General features: G+C 46.2%; 1 protein-coding gene across 18 annotated transcripts in view; it reads left to right on the top strand.

The window, feature by feature from the left end:
* The window catches only part of Zbtb38 (zinc finger and BTB domain containing 38), a 108,240-nt gene that overhangs the window by 75,940 nt on the left and 15,364 nt on the right, over positions 1–16,936 (top strand). The window contains exon 6 of one of the 18 annotated variants that reach the window (XM_031346046.1): positions 9,991–10,126. The exons of the other annotated variants lie outside the window; for them this stretch is intronic. The gene's annotated coding sequence lies outside the window, so the exon portion shown is untranslated. The remainder of the gene's footprint in view (positions 1–9,990; positions 10,127–16,936) is intronic. 18 annotated transcript variants of the gene reach the window in all.

The following is a 16,936-nucleotide window of genomic DNA, read 5'->3' as shown; positions in this document are numbered from 1 at the left end:
TGAGGTGAGCAAAGTCTTGGTAAGCTGAGTTTTTCCATCCTAAGCTTGTATTGGTCTATTTTGAAACATTGAGTGATAATTTGAGCAGTAGCTACAACATGGCAGGCAACTGGTAAATGGTGAGTCCCTGCCTCTCTCAATCTTATGCACATAGATGTGCATGCATGCTGGGATGAAGCTACACTGGAGGCCCGCTCTCCCAGCTTCATTTTAATGTATCTACTCCAACCATTACACTGCTCTAGCCTGTGTGTATTGAAGTGACCAGGGGTTTAGTGTGGATCAAGGCTTTACCAGGGCCGTCTTAAGAGTGGTTAAAATCACTTGTTCCCATCACCTATATGGCAGCTCACAATGGCCTATGCCTCCATTTCCAAGGGCTCCGGTGCCCTCTCTGGCCTCTGCACGAATGCAGGGAGATCAGCAATGGCACCACCCCACCTTCCATTGCTCCCTGCAGTGTAAGCACAGCTGGTCTTCCCAGCTGTGTGTGTTTATGTGACCCCCAGAAACCTTTCATCAGCTCTGGCAGGATTGTGATTGGCTCCTGAATGGGAATGAGGATCTCCTTTTTTACAACTATACCACGCTTTCTGCTTAAACATCCACCTTCTGGTCCTGTGGTCCCTGACATGACTCAAGTAGCCATTTTCCCCACTGCCTCAGCGCTCTGACTCACACATCTGCTTTGATGGAAGTGTCACCGTCACACCCTCTGCGTGCTTGTTGAATCACACCTCCCGTATGTGTCCCCTTCCTCTGGCAGAATTGGGTTTCACCTTTGCTTTCATGGGAAATGACAGGAGAGGGATCGCTCTGCTTAACTAACGTGGGTGGCTGAGCGGAGTCGTTCCAGGGCTGGGCCTGTCCTCCAGGGCCTGTCCTAACGGGTGAAGAAAACAATCCTGACCTTCAATTTTTTTCCCCGCCAAGGTCCAGTGATTATGCCTTTAACCCCCCTTCACCGTGAGTTGACTTTTCGCACAGATGTACTTACTGTCCATCGCCTGGAAGGACACATCCTTCCCTAGGTAGAAACACTTCTGAGTGAACTCTTACCCTGCTTTGCTGACAATTATATTCCTCAGCGTTTGTCTTTTTGTTTTTTTGTTTTGTTTTTACATTTTACCAGGAAACCAATTAAGAGACTTTTTGTTTGTTTGTTTTAGGACTTCTTTCTGTTTATTAGTTTCTGGCAAAGTGCTTTGCACTTCTCTTCAAGAAATACCTGCCAACGTGGTTTTCTTCTTTTATAAATAGGAGTTTTCCTTTTAATTCTAATAACCGTCTTACATTAAAAATAATGTGTTTTTCCCCACGAGGCTCCCTTGCTTGGGAGATAGTGAAAGCTCTGGTGATTTCGCACCAGGGTATTCAAATCCAGTATTGGTGGGGAAAGATGGTTCTCTGTCTGGAGGGAGAGTGTCCCCAGAAGGTGCCCTGCCTTGAGTGTGCAGGCCCAGCCCGGTGGCCATTTTATGCCCTGAGTGTACACAGTGAAGCTCCGCCCACTGTGGAGCCTGTGAGCGTGTTTTCTAAAAACGAAAGCACAGGCAGAGACTGGAGTATTGAAGTAACATAACCCGTATTTAGGTTATATTTAGATGAGTGTACTTAAAGCACGGTTGTTCTAAACAGCATCCTGTGGGCTTTTGTCTGGTACGGCTTGGGTTCGTGTGAGGAGTTTGACTTTTTTACCATGTAGGTAAATTCTCGAAGATCTGAACAGGGGAACTATTTAAATACCAAAAGAGTGCCAGAAACTCACATCCTGAGTTTTGTTGTGGTGGAGAGATTACCTCTCAGTATAGCCTAGGCTAGCATCTGACACATGATCTTCCCACCTCAGGCTCCCCAGTGCGGGAATGACAGGCTTTCCACATCACCCCGATGCATTCTGCTTTAATGAAAGTAATTTCTGGGTGAAGTTGGCAAAAGCCACCCCAAAATGTAGTTCTTCATATTCTCTTCCACTCCCAGACATTTTTTTTTCTTCTTGTTTTTCCTCAGTCTAGACTATTATGCATCCATTTGTACGCCAGCCAGAGTTTCTGTAGTCTTTCCATAGTCAAAAGAGCCATGTGTGTGTCTTCTCAGACCTTCTGGTGCACTAGTTCAGCAACTCCACAGATTACCCAGGGTTCCAAGCTCTAGGAGGAAGTGGCTTTCTCAACCCCCAGAGGCCTCGAGGCCTATGCCACCATACCTGGCCTCTCTCAGGAATCACTGCTGCTAAAGTGGAAGGGAAGGGGAAGGGAAGTGAGGGAAGGGGGAAGGGTTACGGGAAGTGTGGGAGATGGAAATGTGTGTACAGGGAAAGTGCGAACATCTAGGGCTCAGCCCCAAACTGATGATTCTGCACCTTGACACCTGTGCCTAGAACTCTGTGGGAAACCATAACAAATGTGAGGTTGTCAGTTGAAGGTAGAGAGAGAGTTGAAGGTGAAACAGAGTAAGGTAAAAGTACCAGAGTTGTCTCCCAGAAATTCCTAATGCACAGTGACCACTCGGACTATTCTCCAGACCAAAGCTCTGTGTCTCCATGACACTTCTAAGAAACTGGCCTCTTAGCGTTGGCTTCTTCTGTTCAGAGGGGCAGTTTTGATTTGTGTCTCAGTAGATATGTTTTCTTGTGCTGCCCTGTTGTCTTGAAGCTCTGACTGCCAGGCTCTGTTCTTGCTGTCATTTTTGTCCTTGTCATATTTGGGAGGGCACAGTGATGCAGTGGGATGATGTCACCTTGGAGTCCTCTAACACAGTTAGAGCTAAATAAAGTGTACTGTGTGTTACTCAGCCACTACCGTCCCCCATTACACCACCTGCTCAAGGTGAATTTGGGAGGGTGGGTGGAGCTGACGGTTTAATCAGCACCTGAAACGAGAGGAGACCCCATCCTGAGAATGCACAGACTGAAGGGAGAGTTTGCACTCTGCCTCCCAGGATTCTAGTGTTAGAAGTTTCCCCATCGGAACAGACTGGAGGGATGCTAGAGAACCTGAGGGTCACCCAGATGCAGTGCATGGAAGGCTTCACAGAGACCTTGGGTAGCGACATGTCACGATTTAAATTTTAGGACAGTGAGTCACTGGACAGATGAAATTTTAGAAACAATAAAATTTATAATGATCTTTTGGAATTTTGGTTTCTTTTAAAAGGCAGAAATATTATAAGAATGTGCTTTTGTTTTAATCCCAGGTATGGGGATGTGGCAGCTGACCATGATTTGCCTTGTGCTTTAGCAGAGGCATGGTTTTGCCAGCTGCAGATAGATTCTGCAACTGTGCAATATTTGGAATTATGGGGGTTTTTCAGAGGGTATATAAACATGAGGGCCCCATGAGGCAAAGTTGTTGGTCATTTAAGGGGCTTGTTTGCAGTTTGTTTTTTTGGTTTTTTGGTTTTTTTTCCGAGACAGGATTTCTCTGTGTAGCCCTGGCTGTCCTGGAACTCACTCTGTAGACCAGTCTGGCCTCGAATTCAGAAATCCGCCTGCCTCTGCCTCCCAAGTGCTAGGATTAAAGGAGTGCGCCACCACTGCTCAGCTTGTTTGCAGTTTATTAGTAGCCATGGTCAAAGAAGAAACCAAAGGGAAGACATTCGACTCAGGGATCTCTTGCCTTCTGTTCTTGTTTCTCCCCTATCTGTGTTAGGGGTGAAACTCAGGAAGGCGGGGCAGGAAAAGAAGAAAAAGCTATAAGACCAGCTACATAAGTTGAAGTACCTTAAACATACATTTTATAGATTAAGGTCTAAAACTCAAGTACATACAAGTTCAGGGAGGTAATATGAGCATTAAACATGGGTTATAATGAGAGGATAAGTAGTTTTAGTGCTGCAAGCCTTCTGCTTATTATTAAGCTTTGTTTTGCTTCTTAGGTATATGAATGTGAATGGGTAGGTGCATGTGAGTGCAGGTACCCACTCAGAGGAGTGCAGTCCTCTGGAGCTGCAGTTATAGGTGGTTGTGAGGCACCAGATGTGGTGCTAGGAACCAAGCTTGGGTCCTCGGCAAGCGCAGTACCTACTCTTAACCACTGAGCCATTTCTCCAGCCCCAAGACTTTTGAAAATTACTGTGGATACTTAGAGACATAATGTACCCACGCTGCAGTCAGTTGTGAATTCCGCTGTACACTGTCTGAGTCCGCCCATCAGGATCACCACAGTGGCAGCCTCTACAGTCCTTTCCTATAGAACACTGGCTTGAAGTTGTCCCGGGCCCAACAAGAGAAAGGCAATCGCTACTGACCCTTCCTTCTCTGTGTAACTGCGTATAAATCACCCACTTCATGTAACTATGCCCATTTCATGTGAGCAAACTTCTTTCTGTAAGTTCTGTAACAGAAAAAGGAGGTATGGCTGTGCTGTCTGGAGAGGCATCAGGTACATGCGGCAACCTTTGATAGGCTGCCCAGTCCTGGGTGAAACAGGAGGAACCCATGAGAGGAAGTCCCTCCTTATCTGGGCTGTCAGTCCCAGGACAGCAGGATGGGGCCCTGCATCAGGTGATAGGTACCAATAAAGAAGGACAGCAGGCATTCCCCTACTCCCATGTGATTGAAGGTGTTGACTTAGCAAGGATGTTCACTAAGCTGCTAAGCATCGGCTTTCTGAGATGTCTTGGAATTGTCAGAATTGTCCTCTCCCCTCCTATTAACACTTTATTGGCCCTCACTGTGGAGTATGACATGCCTTCTCTTTCTTCTCAGCATCTTTTAGTGACTCCCACTTTGCTCTTGGCGGTGTGTGTGCAGCACTCAGCACGGGGCCTCGCATGGGGAAAGCGCTCAGCAGATGTTAGCTTTTCACATTGCTGCCTTTCATCCTCTCCATCATAGCTATTACCCCTTCAGCAGAGGCAGGCACCTTAGCTTCTGTAGATCCCACTTAACCCACTCGTGTAGGTGAATGGCCAGCATCTCTATCAGACGTGAATGAAGATGGAGCACACATGTAAGGCAGTGCTGTAGGCTCCGTTCCGTTTCCCTCACCCTCTTTTATTACAGCTATCAGTCCTGTTTTGAAACTCTTGAGCACTGGGGGCATGTTTCTGCTATTATATAAGTAAGGCTGTGGCGTTTGGTGTCAAGTGGGGTCACTAGTGGGGAGCCAGGATGTGACTGTTTCAGGTGTGTTCCGAGGTGTTGTCGGATGAGACGCCATCAGAGAGCGCTGCAGGGAAGTCTACTTGTCCCTCGGTGTGGTCCTAACCTGAGATCTTGCCTCCCACGCCACTCCAGTCCCACTCTGTGGAAGAATGCACCTAAGATTTCCCTGACTCGTATGAGTTTATCCTTTGGGGAACGTTGCCATACACAGAGGGAAGCGCAGAGACAAACTTGTGCAGACGAGTTTGCTAGCTTGCTAACTAGAACATGTTTTAAGGACGGTCTTGGAGGGTGTGGGTTGGATTCTGTTTAGAAAGGTGTGCTGGAGTTAACAGTTCTCAGTAAGACTCAAATTCTAAAGACTCCTGAAATGGTTTCCAAGAAGAGAAATGTCTGTCTGAAGGGACAGAACGCCTTTCTGTCTGTCTGGGAAGTAATAGGAACAACTAAAATGGAGGATTTCAGTAGAGGGAGGGTATCACTAAATAACAAGGGGAGGGCTGCTCCCAGAGAAGGTGTCTGGAATGGCAGTAGGTGGTGAGAAGGGACTCAGAGCTAACTCCAGTGTTGATGCCTGGCAGTATGGCCACCTGATGCTAAAGAAACAACTGAGTCTGAAATAAACCCATTCTACCATGGTGGCTTGTCCAAACGTCAAGTGCAAGCAAGGGTGGTGGAAGAGCAAGTCACTGTATTTTAGAGAGGAAATCTGAGCTTCATATCAAATTAATCCAATTCAGAAAATGAACTAAGTCTTTTCAGCCTTTCAAAGCGCTTGCCTCCATTTACGATGCTGCCTCGTCATTTTAACTCTATTAACTTGTGAGTATTCTCCCATGTAACCTGTAGTACTTTCAGGTGACCTTTGCCCTGATTCTTAGCCCCATGGAGTCTCCCAGTACCAGGGAGTGCTTGGGAGAGCGGCTGCGTAGATCAACGGTCTCTGCAATGGTTCTCCTTGTCTTCCTTCTCATCCGCTGCTAGGGAACTCAGCCTGCAGATTCTGCATCCATACCCTCCTCCCATTCATCCATGAGTTATTGCCATGATGGTGTTAGCTGGCTGAATGATGAGGCCTCCCAAAAGATATGCCTACAACACAGCACCTGCAAGTGGGATCGCATTTGGGAAAATGATCTCATAGATTATGATAATGATGAAACTAGAAATGAGATTATCCTAGATGATCAGGCAGTGCACAGAAGAAAGACATACACAAAAGGACGAGAGAGAGAAAGGCCCTGTAGTCACAGCCAGAGCTGAAAGCAGCAAGGAAAGACTCTGCACCATGATCAGAAAGAGCCCAGACCTGCAAGCACCCTGCCGGGCCCTGTCCTGGGCCGTAGAGAATGCATCTGTGTCAAGTGTGCTGGTTTGTCACAGCACCCTCAGGAAACTAATTTAATGCCCCAAACCACTTTGATCTAAAAACACCTGGGCTCTTGTTAAACTCACATTTATTCCAGGCTATTCCAGTTCAGGATGACAGCTAGGAACAGTTTTCGATAAGGGTCCCTGGTGGTGGTTCCGGTAGCTTGTCTGTGCCTCTCAGGCTCCTTCGGGCCTGTTGTTTTCATGCAGTTGAACAAAATCCACGCTCACATTTGCAGTCCCCACCCCATGTCAGTGCACTGTACAGCTTCCTCCCATGGCCGAGGGCCATCTGCCTTCTGAGGACACTTAGAGGGACCCAGACTTCATTATCCAATTCCCACACTTGATCTGGGATCCCTACCTGTTAATGGCTAGTCAGCCATCTTTTCCTCTCTCCTCTAACATCTCCTTAGGAGATTCTCCCACCCAAGTGGCTTTGAAGCCTTTCTCTTCTTTCCACTATGAAGTTAGGGCTAAGAATGCTGGGACTAGAGTGAAAGCTCAGGCCCTCATGGTGTTCATACTCCTGTCTGGGGCCCTGCCAGTCTCTACCTCTGCATCTCCTGTCAGGCCCTGGGAAGCAGCCTCTCTGTTTATCCCTTGGATGTGTCACTCCACTTCCTAGCTCTGTGCTGCTTAGTCCTCTGCCTGGAGTTGACTGCCTGCCGTGTCCCCTCCTGGATCCCCAGGACTCAGCTCCTTCCCCTTCCCCTGACTTTCCCCAGACTAAGCCTAAGGTTCCCTCCTCCTCAGGCCCAGACACCAGACATAGGGAGTTTCTGCTAGCCCGTTTATGAAGTGGAAATCTCTTATTTCTTTGGAAATTCAGTTGTGTCCTTTGATGTTTCTCTGGAAGCTGTCTTGTGAGAGGGCATGTGATATTTTGCTGAAGTAGACTCTTGAGAGGGAGTGTGATGTTTAGAAGGAGTGTAAGTAGAAGTCCACAGACAGTGAAAGGCCACTCTTGCATTGTGACACTGTGCAACACTTTGCTGGTCTTTGTTGGCCATGCAGTGCTTTGCTGGTCTTCATAGAGAGAAACACACCAGAGACTTTCTCATGGTATTCCAGCTGATTCTGGATCTTAGCTGACTCGTGCTGGCGGAACATTGCGGTTTCTGCTGGATTGTACCACTGCTACTGATTTGGTGTTTGCTATTGGGCTAAACGGCTGGTGTCCTGACAATAGAGATTGGAATCTAAACAGGTCCACAACCCCCTTGTCTTATAAACCATCCTCTCCCATACCTTTGGTCAGTGGGCTAGAAGGGAGGTTGACGCAAGTGGTCAAGACCCCTAAGGTAGCTTTGAAAGAGCTAAGCCTACATTATCTGTTCCATGAGACAGCACCTCCAGGAGGAGCAGAGTGAAGAAATGAAGGAGTCTAAAAGGCCAAGAGGAGGAAATAGTTCTGTTTCTTTGAGTCAGTATTGCCTTAGACACTTGTTAGTAAAATTAAAAAGTATGTCATTTTAGGGGATGTACTTAAAATGCATAACTAGTAATATGTCATACCATTGACTGAACATTTTCTTGCCAAGATCTATTTTTAACATAATGACCATAATCATCTTGAGCATTGCTGTCATTTTACAGAACATATTAAACAAAATGCTATGATCATGTAATGAAGGATGGCGAAGCAGAATAAGGAGATGACCACATGTTCTGTGGCATGGTGATGGCATACTGACTGGCCAGCAGAAACTTCAAAGTCCAGAAATCAAACATGCTAGTCAAAAGGAGAGGGCGGCTTAATCTTTGCTAACATTGAGACCTCACACACACAAAGATTTTTGAAACCTAGAGCCATACAACCAAGATTAGAATCCCATCCTTGCTGTAAGCTGTATGGGGCTAGGACTCCGGCCTAACTCTCCTGAGCCTCAGCGTCTTTTTTTGGAAATATCATAGCTGCATGGACAGCATGTGAAGGAAAGTGAGTTGTTGTGTCTGAGCATGTTTGTAAATGAGATAGGGCCAAGCAGGATGGATATAGCCGGGTGCTCTTGCCTTTGCTCTGTGTTCGAGTCCACAAAGTTGGCCTCTGGAAGGAGTCAGGATGGAGAGCGAGGTATTCTGCTTAGTAAGCAGATATAGGCACTGAAACAATCACAGGCTGTCTGGATTCCAGATCTGGGCAGAGCACAAGAATGCTGGGATCACAAGATGCTGGGATTGAGTTTGAGAGGATGGAGGTGAAAGGAAATTAGTTCAACACTTGAAACAGTGAGTGCAGAACACGTTGCTTGTTGTGGTTTTGCACTCAATCCCCTATAACCAAAGAGCAGTCGAGCCACAGGTCACTAGCTCTTTTTCTCTCCTCCTGAGGCTGTTCCTGCAGCTCTGAGGCTTTCTGGATCTGAAATCAAGAACTTACTTACCTCATGTTCTTAATGTCTTGATCCCGTGCATCAGGGTCTAGGGTCCCATGCTGGCCGTGAACCTTCAGCCACCCTCTCTCGGAAGGAGACTGAGGCTTTATCGTTCCTATCTTGAAAGATGGAAAAATGTGTCTTAAGGAGTTACAGATAAACCATACTGACTTGCAGAGATGATTTAGGTGCATGCAAGAACATTTCCCTTCATGCCTGTTAGTCAGCACCATCCACGGGGGAAGCGGGAAGCAGCGTAGCACATTTGAGCAATCTGTCCATGTCTTTTAAGATACCGTTAGTGCTTTCAACGTGTCAGCAGGTGGAGTGGGAACAGGCCAAATGAACACATTTAAACAGCAAGGATAAACAGGAACATTTGAGTTTTGACTGTAAAATTCAGTCGTGGACGTTTGGAAATTGGAGATGGCAGAAAACAAGGGAAGCAAGGATCCTCTGTGTCTCCCTCTAAAATGCATAATCGCAATGCAGCGGACAGCTGCTTGTGCTTCCTGGCTGCGGCCGCTGCTTAGCTCCTGTCTGACCCAGCACTCCGGAAGCAGCCTGAGCTCCCTCTCACAGGCTGAAGCAGGCTTAGTGAAGTCAGGCAGTTTCCAAGGTCAGAGGGTACAGTCCTGGCTCAGCAGTTTATGGCGCCTGGTGCAGGAAGGCCTGTGAACCAGAAGCCTGGAGACCTGTTTCCCTCCGCTTTTCTATAACATTCTCTTTACAAGGGAATGGTTCAAGGAATTAGATTCCAGTCAGGAAAGGAGAGGCTTCAAAAGGCTATGGGTCCCTTGGGGTGAAGGCTTTTCTACATGAAGGTTTCACACAGAGTGGGGCAGTCTCGGAACCAGCTCTGGAATCTGTGGGCAACTGAAGAGTGAGCTCCAGTATGGGCTCCTCCCATGCCTTTGAGTGTCTAAGTAAAACTGTTCCATCTTGTTGAAGCATTTTTTTTTTTTTTCAAATTTACCCTCCTTGTTTTGAGAGATGTTTTGGTGGGAGTGGATTTGCCAGCTGGTGGGGATTGTAGAATGTTTCTTGGTTTTGAGAGACGTTTTGGTGGGAGTGGACTTGCCAGCTGGTAAGGATTGTAGAATGTTCTTTTGGTTACATTATATCATCTTGTAGGTGTTGCCCTGTGAACAGGAAATGGGCTTTGGTCATCATCTTTGAACCAATCCAAGTCACGGCCCTGACAAAGCGGCCACCAGGGAAGGGCTTTGCCCAAGGAACTACGGAACCACGTTAGTGACATTGTCATACAGTAAGTAAGTTAGAAGAACTAGAGCAGCCCAGGTACCGCAATAGGCAGGGGCCAACTTTGCCTTCAGAGGAGAACAATAATCACTTAAGAGACAGGCTGGTCCAGCCAAGCAAGAAGACTTAGGATTACTGCTTAAACCCAGCACTTGCTGATGATTTTGATCAAAGAATTTGATGGCAGTTTGAAGCATAATCTACAATAAAGTACAGAACTGTGCTAAACCTCAAATTGAAACTAAATTTTTTAACTGGGCAAACTGCAAGATAATAAATCTTGATACTTAAACTAATATATAAACTTTAAGTTTATATGCTACATATAAACTTATATATTTAAGAATTAATAGATTAATACATTAAATACTATATATACAGTATATAGTACATATCATATAGATATACTGTATACAATATGCATACTATGTATATTGTAAACTAAATTGCAACCAAATGGCTAAGGTCTTAGGTTCCTAGATTTAAAGAAGAACTAGCTAGAATGTCCCAAGACTGCACTCTTAAAAAATCCTTCCTGCATGAAGACAGAGAAGTAGAGATGTCTGTGGAGAGTATAAAGGTAGGTAGTTAAGGTAATAAGACCCAGTGTGGGGGAAGGGAAGAGACTGCTCTTATCTGAAATAAGTATAGAAGTTCAAAACATAGTGGTCTTGTGAGTGTTAATTCCTAAATCCATAGCCAGGTTTGCATGAGCCTCTCATGGAAGAAGGAAAATGCACATCATAGAAATGCGCTGGTCATGTAAGCAGTTGTCTCGTTTGGCCCCCTTCCTACCAGCTAACAAGTAGTTACCTTAAAAGGCTCTTGTTAAACTGCTAATGCCCATTTGCATCTGCTAGAAGAAACATGAGCAGTCCCCATATTCTGCTCCCAGTGCTATTTGGTCACTGAAGAAACTGCAGTACCAAGAGTTTGAAGTCGTGGCAAACTCAGGATGACCTTACACCAAGGTCAGAGTCCCAAGGTGCCAGCCTGCCTCATCCTAAATTCTCCTTTGAGAGAACCGTATCCTATGAGTGGACTACTTCTAGGCTTTGAGGTGCTACCTACTCTCTTAGATTAGTGACTTTCACCCCCACTCTTCCTTCTCTATTACCCCATCTTGTGCTAGTCCCTGTGTTAGGTGCAATAGGTGGTAGGATGGTCAGCCTTGAAACAAAAGTGATAAAAAAAATAAAAGCTAAAGTGATATTCAACTGACATATATTACTTTTAGGCTTATGTACTTTAAGAAATGAATTAAAATGTTATGGAAAATACTGATTTCTCTTATATGTCTTTGCCAGGGCCACCTGTGAAACATATATATATCTTTGAGCATATAAGAGAGATGGCCCCTTTCTGATGGGGTGCAAGCTCACCTGAGGCACATAACTGACCAAGCAGAATATGGGGTTCCCAGCCTACCACTGCATATAAACTATATACCTAGAGGCACGCGGCAGCCCTGCCTTAGTCTAGGATACAGTTTATAAAACATGTAGTGGAAAGAAGGTTGATACCATCTAAGCCTTCGCGACTTCAGTTCCCAGCACACATTGCTCCGTGCAACCTAGAAGACCAGGAAGTACAGGTTCCTTCTTCTCTGAGATTCGTTTATTTTATGAGTATGCATGTTTTGCCTGCATGCATCCCTATGTACCACCTGCATGCCTGGTGTCCACACTGGCCAGAAGAGCAGAGCAGAGCAGAGGCCCAGAACTGAAGTTATAGATGGCTATGAGCTGCCATATGGGTGCTGGGAATGAGAGCTGGGTCCTCTGCAGAAGCAAGTGCTCATACCTGCTGAGTCATCTCTCCAGCCCCTAAATCTGAGTCCCTGTGCTATCTTCATATTCCTGAGCTTGAAATGAAAATCACAGTATTTGGGTCAATCTGTGATTTTAATCCAAGATCTGCCTAAATGATCTTATCCAAGCTCCGCAGCCTTTCCAAGTAACACTTTTATCGCTGTAAAGTATGATTGCCATTGGGACCAACAAGGTGGCACAGTAGGTTAAAATGCTTGCTACACAAGTCTCATACCTGGGTTCAGGCCCTTGGGCCCCCATTAAAAGCTGAATGCAGTAGCACACATCTGTAATCACAGTGAGACAAGGGGTGGGAACAGGAGAACTGCCCAGAAGCCAACGGGTCAGCTGGCCTAAATGACAGCAGCAAGGAAGTCTAAGGTAGATCCTGCACAGCAAGGTGTCCTCCAACTTCCCCGTACACATCACGGGTACACCCACAAACAGTCGAAGGGGAAGAGGACTACAGTGATAATGTGTAATGTGTGTAATGCGTACAGTGGTGCTAGGCACAAACTGTGCTTCTTAGGTGTTGGGCCCAGCATAAGGACTCAATATTTACCTGCTTATCTGACAGCAGACAAGTTTTCAATGGGGCTTTTGATGCGTCCATGAAGAATGTGAATACCATTTTACAGTAGTACTTGGTAAAGCTGCCCAGAGGGGCTCCAATATAAACATACATGAGAATAGTCATTTATTTCAAAAAGTAGTCAAAAGTCTGCTTCTGACTCCAGGGCACCCCATAATTTCTTGAAGGATGCAAAGCACACAGTGGGATGCAAGCGTGCCATCCTGTCTCTAAAGCCCGGCCGGATGCAGCATCAGTGACGCTGCTGATGCTGAGTCCTGCTCTAGCATCCGATGGCACTCTTGTGCCAAGCACTGCCACGAGAAGCACATAGTGCTATGCAGTTTTCAAGTTGCTGTTGGTTGCCTCACAGGGGATGACGGCACACTTATGCCTTTTGGATAAGTCACATACTGGGCACTGGTATGCACAAGCACACGCAGTCCTATAACGCAGAAGGCCCTATAACAGGCCCAGCACTGGCTCCAATTTACTCCTCAGTAAAGAAGGCAGGAGCTGTGGTCAGAAGGCATTAAAAGTGACTGCAGGGAGCTGTGTTAGTGCCAGAAGGAGGAGGCCACTCAGAAGCAGGGAGCCATGTGAGTGCCAGAGAGAGGAGGCCACTCGGAAACTTAGTCCTAACATGGGGCCAACTTTACATTTTCAGTGCTAAGGAAATTCTTAAAACCTTTGAGAAACAGTCTTACTTTGTGGCTCTGGCTGGCCTGGAGCTCACAGAGATCTACCTGCCTCTGCCTCCTGAGTGCTGGGGTTAAAGGTGTGCCCCAACACACCTAGTCTGGAAATTAATTTTAAAACTGTTGCCAATTCATCCTAGGTATCTGAGACAAAGGCCTAGGCACTGGGCTTTCAGCAAAATGTAGCCATAGAGCTTAAAGGTCTGCTTTCTCCTTTCCTTCCTTCCAGTCAAAGAAATGACACTGTTAGCTTGGGAGGGAAGTGGCCATGGTTACCAGCTGATGGTCTTTGGGGAAGTAATTGGATCCTGAGGGCTCTGACCTCCTTAGTGGCTTACTCCACAGATGAATCCATAATTTGATGGCATTGCCAGGAGTGGGTAGGGACAAGGAGATTGGGCAAGTTTGAAGAAGTAGGTCAACATTCTCGTTCCCAGCACGGCTCACTCATTCTGCCTCTTGGCTGCCGTTGGGTGAGCTGCCTTCATGCTCGCTCCCAGCATGGCTCACTCATTCTGCCCCTTGGCTGCCATTGGGTGAGCTGCTTTTCTCCTTGGTGCTGTTCCTCCAAGATGTCTGCCTCACCAAACATGGACAGAAATGAAACTGTGAGCCCAAACAAATCCTCCCTCTTTAAATTGTTTTTGTCCCAGAGACTGAAAACTAACACAGTATCATGTTTGTCATTACAAACTTGGGTGTTTTTGATTTGTGTGCAGAATATCTTTTTGACTGATGGATAGCCCTGCCTTGTCCCATGCAGCCCAGCTCCCACGGTGTACCTGGCAGGCAGATCTCACAAAATGGTCATTTGTTGGAGCAGTTTTGCTTTCCCTTTTCTAAGTCAGACAGCTTTCTCAACTGTCTCACACTTGCGTGTTTTCCCCCAGGAGCACAGAAGATAGCAGAGATGTTCAGGCTGCCAGTGCTGAGCCCTGAAAACTGGGAACAGAACCAGGCAGCTTTGCCTAGTACTGCTACCATAATAAAGGAAACAATAGTGGCAATTGCAGAGCTGAACAGTCTGGGAAAATGGTGAATAGTCTCAGCTCTCCTAGAACCTTTACTCTGTAGTAAGGCATATTCCTCCAAGTAAATTTTAGCCAGTATACCGAAAAGGGATGGGGGAGCTGCATGCCAAGAGTGTGCAGCAGTGGAGTGGTTTGTGGGAAGAGGGAAGGAGCATCAGAGACCAGGGTGGCTTGCAATCTGGGCTAGAATGTATTCCAGGCTCCAGAAACAACACATGGAAAGGGGTGTATTAAGAGTAGCAGAAAAAGGCTGGATGGTGAAGAAACCTCATAAGCCTTTGTAAGGATATTAACATCCAGATACAAGAGTCTAACTCCTCGCTGGCCGAGACTCCTCATCAAGACCCATTGTCTGGCAGTGCCCAGACTGTCCTGAAGACTGCTGTGAGGGTAACTCTGGCCCTCATCCTCCACTGCCCCTCTTGGGGGCCCCTAAAGCATATTCCTCAGCAGCTTTCAGTGATCTTCTGACCTGGGACTCACTGGCTGTTATAACAGCCCTCTGCTTAAAGCCTTATGGGTCCATCTCTGCAGGATTCTGCAGCAGTGATCTTGTGTGATAAATTTGCAGTTTGGACCCAGCACCCTTTACATATAGAACAAATACCTTCTAGCAGGGTGGGCACCATCAGAAACCACATCCCTTGTTATATGAGTAACTGCTATGGGCTCAATCTCTCCATCTCTCGTATGAGCACAACAATGATACAGCTTCTACATCTCAAGCCTTGCCTCAGTTCATTCATTTAATCCTATCAGTACATAGTAATCTCTTCATTTTATCTGGTAGAACCCCAGGATTGTGGCAGACATTAAATGAGTTAATATGCAGAATGCTTCACAACCCAAAATGTATTGAGAAAAATAATGTTATTCAGAGTGGATTTGGGGACTGGAGAGATGGCTCAGTGGTTACCAGCACTTACTACTCTGCAGAGAAGCCAGGTTCAGTTCCCAGCACACACATCAGATGGTACTCAAACCCCTGTAATTCCAGTTCAGGAGATCCAACCTCCTGAACTCCACTGGTACTGCATACATGCCATGCACATAAACTCATGCAGGTACACACAAATGAATAAATAAAAGTAAGTAAATCTTAGGAAAAAAGGAGATTTGGAGAATTTATAAGATGAAAATCATAATCCACAACAACTATCTTTATGTAGTATTGATTTATAAACATATACCTATTTCTGATACTAAAAAACTAATTAATCTTTTTTTTTTAAGTATTTACCAAGGGCCTTCACATGTCAGGCCCTATTCCAGATGCATAAGACCCATCAGCAAAGTAAAAGCTTGCTGCACTGTAGGGCTTAATTCTATCAAGCAGATGGGTGGTCAGTGTAAGTGGTATGCAGTGTTGGACTGAGACCAGAAAACTTGTGGGGGTGGATGGACATGAGAGCACAGGAGACAGATCTTAACATTTTCATTTTTGCTTGATTCTACAACAGTGCCTCCTATGTAGCCCAGGTTGGCCTCAAACCTGTGTCACCTGTTATTGTTATGTAACCAGGCTGCCTCAAGCTCCCACTCTTCCTCTCTTAGCATCTCTGTGTTGACATTACAGGCATGTGCCACCACACCAGGCATCGCAAGGTGGGTTTCTCATCAGGCTGAGCCATCTTTGCTTCATACTCTTTCCTCTTCTCACTCCACGGAAGCCACTCCACTGAATGGCTTCAGTGTATCATGAGCAGCAAGAGTAGAAAGGCTTTGTCCCTCCCACAGCCCACTCCACTTCCTGGGAAGACAGGGAAGAGGGAGCAGTGCCCCCCCCCCCAATATCTATGGTTTGACTTTCTGCCATTTCAGTTATTTAAGGTTAGGTATACTCTGATCATATGTTACGGGAAGGTCTAGAAGCAACTCATGAGTATAAGTAACTCTTATTAGTCTGTTTAACGGTTAAATTACTGTTAATGTCTAATTGTGCCTAATCTGTAAGTCAAACTTTATCATAGATGTATGCATAGGGAAACTATGTTTGCACGTGGTGAGCTCTCAGAGCCCTGCACATAACTAGGGACTAGGATGTGTGTGGTAATTGTAGGTTGAGAAAGCAGTGTGAAGGCAGCTGTGAGGGGAGTGTCGACTTACAAACATTTATTTTCTGGTACAAATTAGTGTTGCTTTGGACAAAATGTCTCAAAGAAGCAACATAAGGGAGAAAGGGCATGCAGGGAAGGCATGAAGAGTTAATGATAGCTCAGGATGGCCAGGAACATGTGGCTGCTCGCTTTCATATTGCCTCAAATCAGGAACAAAGCAGGGGCTTGCCACCAGAAGCCCACTTCCTTCAGTGAGACACTGCCAGCCGAGGCCCAAATGTCACATGTAGAGGGGCCTATGGCAGACACTTCATGTCCAGGTCAGAGCAGAGGGGAGATAAGATAGGCCATATAGAAGACAAGCCTCGGGATTCAGAGCCAAGCCTGAAGCATGAGAGGAGGCCATCCCTAGGCAGTGCCCGAGTTAGGGTACATTAAAGGCTCCAGGGCCAGAAGAAACTTGTCAGGCAGAAAAGCAAATGGAGCCCAAGTGTGGAGCAAGGAGGAACAAGTGAGGCAGGAGACCGTGGAATACAGTGCCCTGCAGGCTGCAGAGAAGCCTGGATTTTATCCCAAGATGGGGCAAGGCCTCTAGGCCTGTAGCATGGACCGGCTAGATCTCTCTGTATTTGTACTCTAACCCAAGGTC

Source organism: Mastomys coucha, unplaced genomic scaffold (genome assembly GCF_008632895.1).
Source record: "Mastomys coucha isolate ucsf_1 unplaced genomic scaffold, UCSF_Mcou_1 pScaffold23, whole genome shotgun sequence".
Classification (NCBI taxonomy): Eukaryota; Metazoa; Chordata; class Mammalia; order Rodentia; family Muridae; genus Mastomys; species Mastomys coucha.
The sequence above is the reverse complement of the archived record's forward strand: the minus strand, read 5'-3'. Positions and strand labels throughout refer to the sequence as shown.